At 40.2% G+C, this 7,034-nt stretch overlaps 1 protein-coding gene across 1 annotated transcript in view; it reads left to right on the top strand.

The window, feature by feature from the left end:
• Window positions 1–803: 803 nt before the first annotated feature.
• Window positions 804–7,034, top strand: part of PAK3 (p21 (RAC1) activated kinase 3) — a 107,084-nt gene continuing 100,853 nt past the window's right edge. The window contains exon 1 of the mRNA XM_077776455.1: window positions 804–931. The gene's annotated coding sequence lies outside the window, so the exon portion shown is untranslated. The remainder of the gene's footprint in view (window positions 932–7,034) is intronic.

Here is a 7,034-nt window from a genome sequence, read left to right as displayed (position 1 = left end):
CACATGTTTCTTTGAGGCATCTTTTAAGGTATTCACTTTGGGGTATTTTTTTTTTTATGCTTAATACATTTTCTGCCTCTGTTCTTTACATGTCTTATTCTCTCTTCCTAGAAGCATCAGTGTTGGAAATGAAAAGCTGAAACCTGTAATAATGAATCAGTTTGAAAATATAAATACACATCAGATGATCACTAGCATTTTCTTGGCATTAACTCCTGCAGCATACAGAATGAATATTAATGTATGGTGCTGCATACATTTAGAAACTTAAGAAGCCACTAAAAAAGGACTATTTGTTCCAAATAGTATATGCAGTATATGATGTCTGGATGCTAGGGTCTACCTATTGACTTCCTTGTTTGCAACCTGTCTTTGAACTTTGCAACTATAATATGCTGGCTTTATTGGATTTAATTAATGTCAAGTTCCTGCTGAAAACAATGGAAGTCGCTCATTAAAAATATTAGCAGAGAACAGGACCACAGCAGAACTGACCTCATTTGCTTGTGTGTATGAGAGAGAACACGAATGTATCCTGTGTGACCGTGCCTGTATGTATGGCAGTAGCGAGCTATCTCCTGCAGGATCTAGGATTGAAACTAGGCGGCTGTAAAAAGAGCCAGTGCCTCCCTTGTGTGTCCGGCTGCTTCTGCAAATCGGCCTAACAAGTAGCTCAGTTCCTCCTGATCAAATGATCTGAGAAACGGCTTCCCTCCATTACACACTGTAATGGTATCTCCCAGGTGAGGCTCTCTGAAACAGCACACCCCTGTCTCTGATAGCAGATTTCCCTTGGTGAGTGCCCCAGAACAGACGAGCTCTAAAACAAAGCCGTCTAAGAATTGGTACCGCTGGCCAATGAAACTTGTTGGAGTTCTGTCAGGAAATCACCTAGCCTTGGGTCTTTGGATGAGAAAAGCAGGTGAAAGCAGTAAGTACTAGCCTCAAGTGGGTTCACATGAAAAAGCTAAAACTTGCCATATGAATATTTGGGGAAGGCAAAAGTGTACATATGAAGAGCATGCATGTGGGGGGTGGTTTACTTGGATACATGTTGTATCGGTGTGACAGAAGGGGAATTGAGAAGAGTTTGAGATTCTCATCTGCATTCTTTTAATTTGTGACCTTGGGTAAGTTGACCTCTACTCTCTGTATATCCCTCATGTTGACAATGGGGATAGTACTCCCTTCTTCACATGCTAATGTTCAGCTCAAATAGGAGTGGAAGCTCTTTGGGCATGACCGATTTGTAAAGTGAAAAAACGAGGTGTTGATAATCAGATGGCAGCTGACTTCTACACAGTGCCCAATTGCTTGGTAGTTAGACTGATACTGGATTTTCCAAACATGGCTTCATGGCTCAGACCTGCTTTGAGTAGGTATACAGGCTTTTGCAACATTATGAAAAAATTACTCAGAGCTGCTATAAATGCATAGAATGTATAGAGTTCTGTTTATTACATGACGTGTGTATTTAGCTCTGGCTGGGAACATAGCCCTGTACTAGGTAGGCAGTGTGAAAGCATAGGGTTATGACTGAGGGGTCCTTACCCTCCAGGAGCTTATGATCTAGCAGGGGGAATGACATGTATAATCACTATGTGCAATTTAAGACAAGATGATGGATATGCTAAGTTAGGCCCATCCGGCTGCCTGTATTTAGTGGTTGGGCTATCCCTCCTCCGCCTAGTTTAGGAATGCAAGGAATATGGGTTTGGAGCTGCTGGGAGACTCCAATCTGGCTCATTCTCCCTGTAAACTGAGATGAATGTCCTTTCCCTTCTCTTTTGGCATCTTAGCATATCATGGGAATTAATCTCTGGAAAGTCGCTAGAAATCTTCAGATGCAGGTGGCTGTAGAAATGCAAAACAATGTATAGTATGTCTCTCAAATTATATAATGCATTGTCCATTTTGTGAAAGACTAGGTGATTTATCTTGTGCATAGGTTGGTTTGGGTTTTTTGTTGTTGTTGTTGTTGTTGTTTTTGGCAATTAAAAACAGTCCACCACATCCTACATTATCAGTCATAAGATGGTTGGCTCAGTTGCTAATAATGTGGCCAAGATGAGTGGGTTTAGTATCTATGTAGGCTAGTTAGCAAAGCATAAGTTGTTTTCCAGTCACAGTCCATACCTGGAGGCTCAGCTAGCCATCTTGAAAATGTGTGCTTTTGTTCACAAGGGAGCCAAGGAAATAGCCAGCAGGTAACTCCTGCAGAACCTTTTCCCCACCACCAAAGTATAATTCAGAGTATACGTCATTCTTCTGGCAGGTAAAAGCAGCAACCTGCTCCTCGAATACAGAGAACAGCTTAGCATCGATATCATGGTCAATGGGGACATTGGCTGACATTAAATATATATTTATGTACTACCTTCAAGTCTGGAAGCGGTCATTAAAAAACTCAGTATTTCTTGCCCTATAGAGCTAGTTCTTGTCGACCAAGAATTCCCAAATTCTAGGGGCATCTGGGTGGCTCAGTTGGTCAAGTGTCTAATTTTGGCTCAGGTCATGATCTCACAGTTCACAGGTTCGAGCCCCGCATTGGGCTCTATGCTGACAGCTCGGAGCCTGGAGCCTGTTTTGGATTCTGTGTCTCCTCTCTCTCTCTGGACCCTCCCCTGCTCACACTCTGTCTCTCTCAGTCTCTCAAAAATGAATAAAGGTAATAAAAAATTTGTAAAGGAATCCCCAAATTCTAGAATTTTGAAACATTTTTGTGTTTTGTTACATGTGTTAACACAGAGTTCTTTGACTTGTTTACTATATTTTTGTGATCCTAAAATCCATCTCCTTTCATATGTGCTCTTGTCAGTCTGGCTGAGATCTGATCAGCTCGAGATGTCTTGCAACCCTATTCTTCAGAAACGTTAGGAAGTTCCCCCTGGAAATTTCCCCTAGGCTATGTCTCATTTCTGTGTTAGATCCTCTAGTTTGATATGAAGAGTGTATTAAGCAATATTGGTATGCTCACCAATCTCTAGTCATAACCCTGTGTGGCTGGTGTTTGGGAGGTTTATCTCTGGGATTTTTAGATCATGGCTGTGCATCTGCTGGCCTGGGCTTTTGTTTTTGAAAGGAGGCCAGTATTAGAGTGTTTCTCATTGGGAAAATATGCAAATAAATGGTTATTTAGATTTTGAAAGCAGACAGAATGATACAGACACAGGGGTTGTCTCTGATGGCACCAGATATGATGAAAACACTTATTTCAGTTGCTTGTGACTTAATAAATGGCCTTCAAAATTGTAGGGTCAGTGCTCCTGGATTCTCACCCTTCACACACCTGGGTAGAGCCCTTGTGACAAAAGAGCAGTTTTGGTTGTATCTAATTCAACACCTATGCAATAGTATGACTCTTGACTACATTAGCTAGAGTATAATTGATCATCTGTCTTTCCTGTTGACTCCCAGAACCTGTAAGTTGGTGGTTTTCTGTTTTAATCTACTGATCATTCTCTGAGTGTCTAGTGTAGCCCTGTGCAAATGAAGAGCATTCATTTTTGAGGAATGAGAAATTAATGACAGTTATTCATAATGCCTAATCATTTCATCTAAAGTTGCCATAGATCTTGATTAAAGTTTTCCTCTAAAATGCTTTCCACCAAATTTGTGTGTTAAAATGCAAGTCACTGAAAGGCTGTGCAGGGTGTGTGTGTGTGTGTGTGTGTGTGTGTGTGTGCGCGTGCGCGTGCACGTGCGTGTATTTGTGTATGTGCCTGTGAGCACATGCCTGCCTGTGCAGGCCTGCTCTCACACTTGGGGGTGGGGTAGAGTGGAGTTTGTGGAGTGGAGAGAGAAAAAAGATAAGGAGGAAGAGAAAGAGAAGTCATCATTCCTAGTACTCTAGAAAAGGGGTGTTCAGGCTCCTTGGTTATTATGAAACAAGAGGCTCATTTCTTATTGCTGATGAATTTCAATTATAATTACAGAGTGTTGGTAAGCCACATTAAATCCTAAGGGCTGGATCAAAAATATACACCATCTGCAGGAGCCACTTGAATTCTCGCTGAAAAACCTAATAGCCAAGTATGATATCAGTTTGTGAGCAGATATAAACTATTGCTGGTTGTCCACTGAAGTTTGCTATTTCTCCACAATGCTAAGGGCCAAGCTCTAAAAGTGAAATGAATAGCCTGTGGCTAGATTCGACATGCCACTCACTTGCATGTTTCTGTTGTGTTGCAGAAGTGAACGACAACAGTTAAACTTTAAAGATAAACAGTGTTTTGATGGGTTCCTGGAGAATAATGGTGCTTTTGTACCATTCTTGAAATAGAGCCTACAGCCACCCTGAACAAAATAGTCTCTTTCAAGATCTTGGAAATAATGACATCATAGGGAGATTGAACCAGCAATCCATTAATAGTATCCTTTGTAGAAAGCTGTCTCAGGGGAGGGACCTGGTTTAGTAAATTGGCATTGTTTACAAACATAACATAATAGAACCCCCCATTCTTCTACGTCTGCAGAATAATCGGAGACACTTCCCACTTGGGAAACAAACATATTAACAGCAAAGCTTCCTTACAGGTCCATACCCTTTCGCCATCGGTCTTCTAAAAGCATGCTTCGAAACACTTGCTTTGAAGGTGAGTTAAAGATAACAAGAGCCTCTGCGCTATTCTTTTGTCACCAACTCACAATTCTCTGGAATAATTAGAAGATGAAGATTTGTTTGCCTTGGAAAAGGTAATAAAGAACTGAAGTAATTTCAGGACAATTCAAGCAAAACCAAATCTGAAATGTCTAAGTAAAACCAAAAGGTTATTGGCTTCATACTTGGTGTTTCTAGAGTAGAACTGGACGCAGATTCTTCTACTTCTTGTCCATCTGTGTGAAGGCGTATTCCAGTTCCTCTTACAGTCCCTGGCTGAGTTGAATAGAGTTAAAACAATACCAGTTTGCTGTGCAACATAAAGGTGTGCCATATAAACTGGGTCCTTTGCACAATGCCTGTGTTGTAAACCACAGCCAGTATGTAGTGGTGAAATTTTGGTCAGGGATATCTAGTGTATTCTAGGGGAGCATAGTTGGAGTTTTCTATCCCAAGTACCTCTTCTTTCCCCAGCTTGAAATATACCTGGTCAAATAAGGTCAGAGTAATCAGGCAGCTTGAAGAAGCAGGGCACCTACCTTTTGAGTCTCTAGCCAGAGAGAGTAATTAGGAACACAAAACACCACTCCTTTAGCCACACCTAAATATCAAGAACAAAGGAGCCTAGTATTTTTTGAATTACGTAGGTGTACTAGAACCCTGACTGGCCCAGACTCTTACTTGCCTTATTATGTAAGGTCAGCTTTGTATATCATATTAAAGAAGCCATGCCTGTTTATCTAACTTCCATCATCTTAAGTTATGGAATATGTCATCAGAATATATATATCATCCAGCTCTCTCTCTCTTTATCTTTCTCTCTCTGTGAGATACATTTTTCAGAAACCTACCTTCTAGGTATTTCTATTTAAATCCTCAGAGCTTGGGGTTTTCTGTTTGTTTGTTTGTTTTTTGCAGTGGCTTTCAAAAAATGTGTTTTTATTTTGTTTTGTTTGTTTTTGTGTGTGTGTGTGTGTGTTTTTTACCAAGCTGTAGTTTGTTTATCTGAGCTTTATGTAATAATCACCCCATCCATGTCCAGGCATTATTTTGAAGCCTCAAAAAGTAAAACAGAAAAAAAACCCACAAAAAAACTAGTGCCTTTTCCTGGTGGCAACTTCTTCTCAGTGACTAAATTAAAACCATGAACCTGTCCAGTACAGAATAATGCCACTGGTGAAGTCAGTCTTAAACTCACTTTTCTTCTGGAGGTACAGTGAATTTAGAAGTGTCAAATTAAAAGCAATTTTTAATGTTTATTTTTGAGAGATGGAGACAGAGCATGAGCAGGGGAGAGGCAGAGGCTTGGGGAGTGGGGGGAAGGTACAGAATAGGAAGCAGGCCCCAGGCTCTGAGCCTGACATGAGGCTCGAACCTACAAACTGCAAGATCNGCAATGCAGAGCCATCAGCATGGGTTTCATATACTAGTCAAAATATGTACTAGTACCAGTAGTATCTATGAATATGCTTTATCCTTGATATCACAGTTATTTATTTTATCTTGTGCTGTGGTTTCACCTATATAGGAAAATGCCAGGTTAATCAAGTTGGTGGTGGTGACCAAATGCTTATTACTGAGTATTTTCCTGATCATGATTGCTGCAAAATTACAGAACCAATCAAATTCATGAAGATAATGCAAGACGTGACACTTAGGCAAAGAAAAGAGATTTCTTGTCCAAACTAAGATCAAGTCAGTTATTGTTAGCTGGTAGTTACCTGTGCAGCTGGAGAAAATATTAATTGGTACTCACCTATTCTTAAATGCTTAAATTGGAGAAAATTTAGGACATAGTAAGATATGTAAAATTTTCCACATAACACGATGTAACAGTTCATTACCGAAAATAAGATGCATGTTGTAACTACTAAGGTATAAAATAATTATGATATGATCTCATGGTTCGTGGGTTTGAGTCCCGCATCAGGCTCTGTGCTGACAGCCAGCTCAGAGCCTGGAGCCTGCTTCAGATTCTGTGTCTCCCTCTCTCTCTGACCCTCCCCTGCTCACACTGCCTCTCTCTCTCTCTCTCTCAGAAATAAACATTAAAAAATTTTTTAATAAAATAATTATGATAGCTTATTTCTCTTTATAGCAGATAATGAGGAGACCCTTGTTGTTATTGTACTTAAGTTGGTTTATAGTAAATGTTGTTGGAAGAAAGTGATCTGCTAAATTGCTTTTGGAGAGTTCTTATGTTCCTAAATTAGTGCCAGTTAACACTTGATGAATTTACGCAGATTTTGTTGCAATGGGATTTGATTTTCCCTGTATTCAAACTGGAGATTCACTTGGAAGACACTCTTAACACGTGATTTGAGATGGCAAGTGTTTCTTTGGGTCGCTAGTGGAGGGACTTGAATTAGAATAGGAAAACAGTCAGAAGAAGAAATGTTTCCTTAGGGAGTCCATGCTTTCCCTGTCTACTTTC

This window comes from Crocuta crocuta, unplaced genomic scaffold (assembly GCF_008692635.1).
Source record: "Crocuta crocuta isolate KB4526 unplaced genomic scaffold, BGI_CrCroc_1.0 scaffold238, whole genome shotgun sequence".
NCBI classification, from domain to species: domain Eukaryota; kingdom Metazoa; phylum Chordata; class Mammalia; order Carnivora; family Hyaenidae; genus Crocuta; species Crocuta crocuta.
The sequence above is the reverse complement of the archived record's forward strand: the minus strand, read 5'-3'. Positions and strand labels throughout refer to the sequence as shown.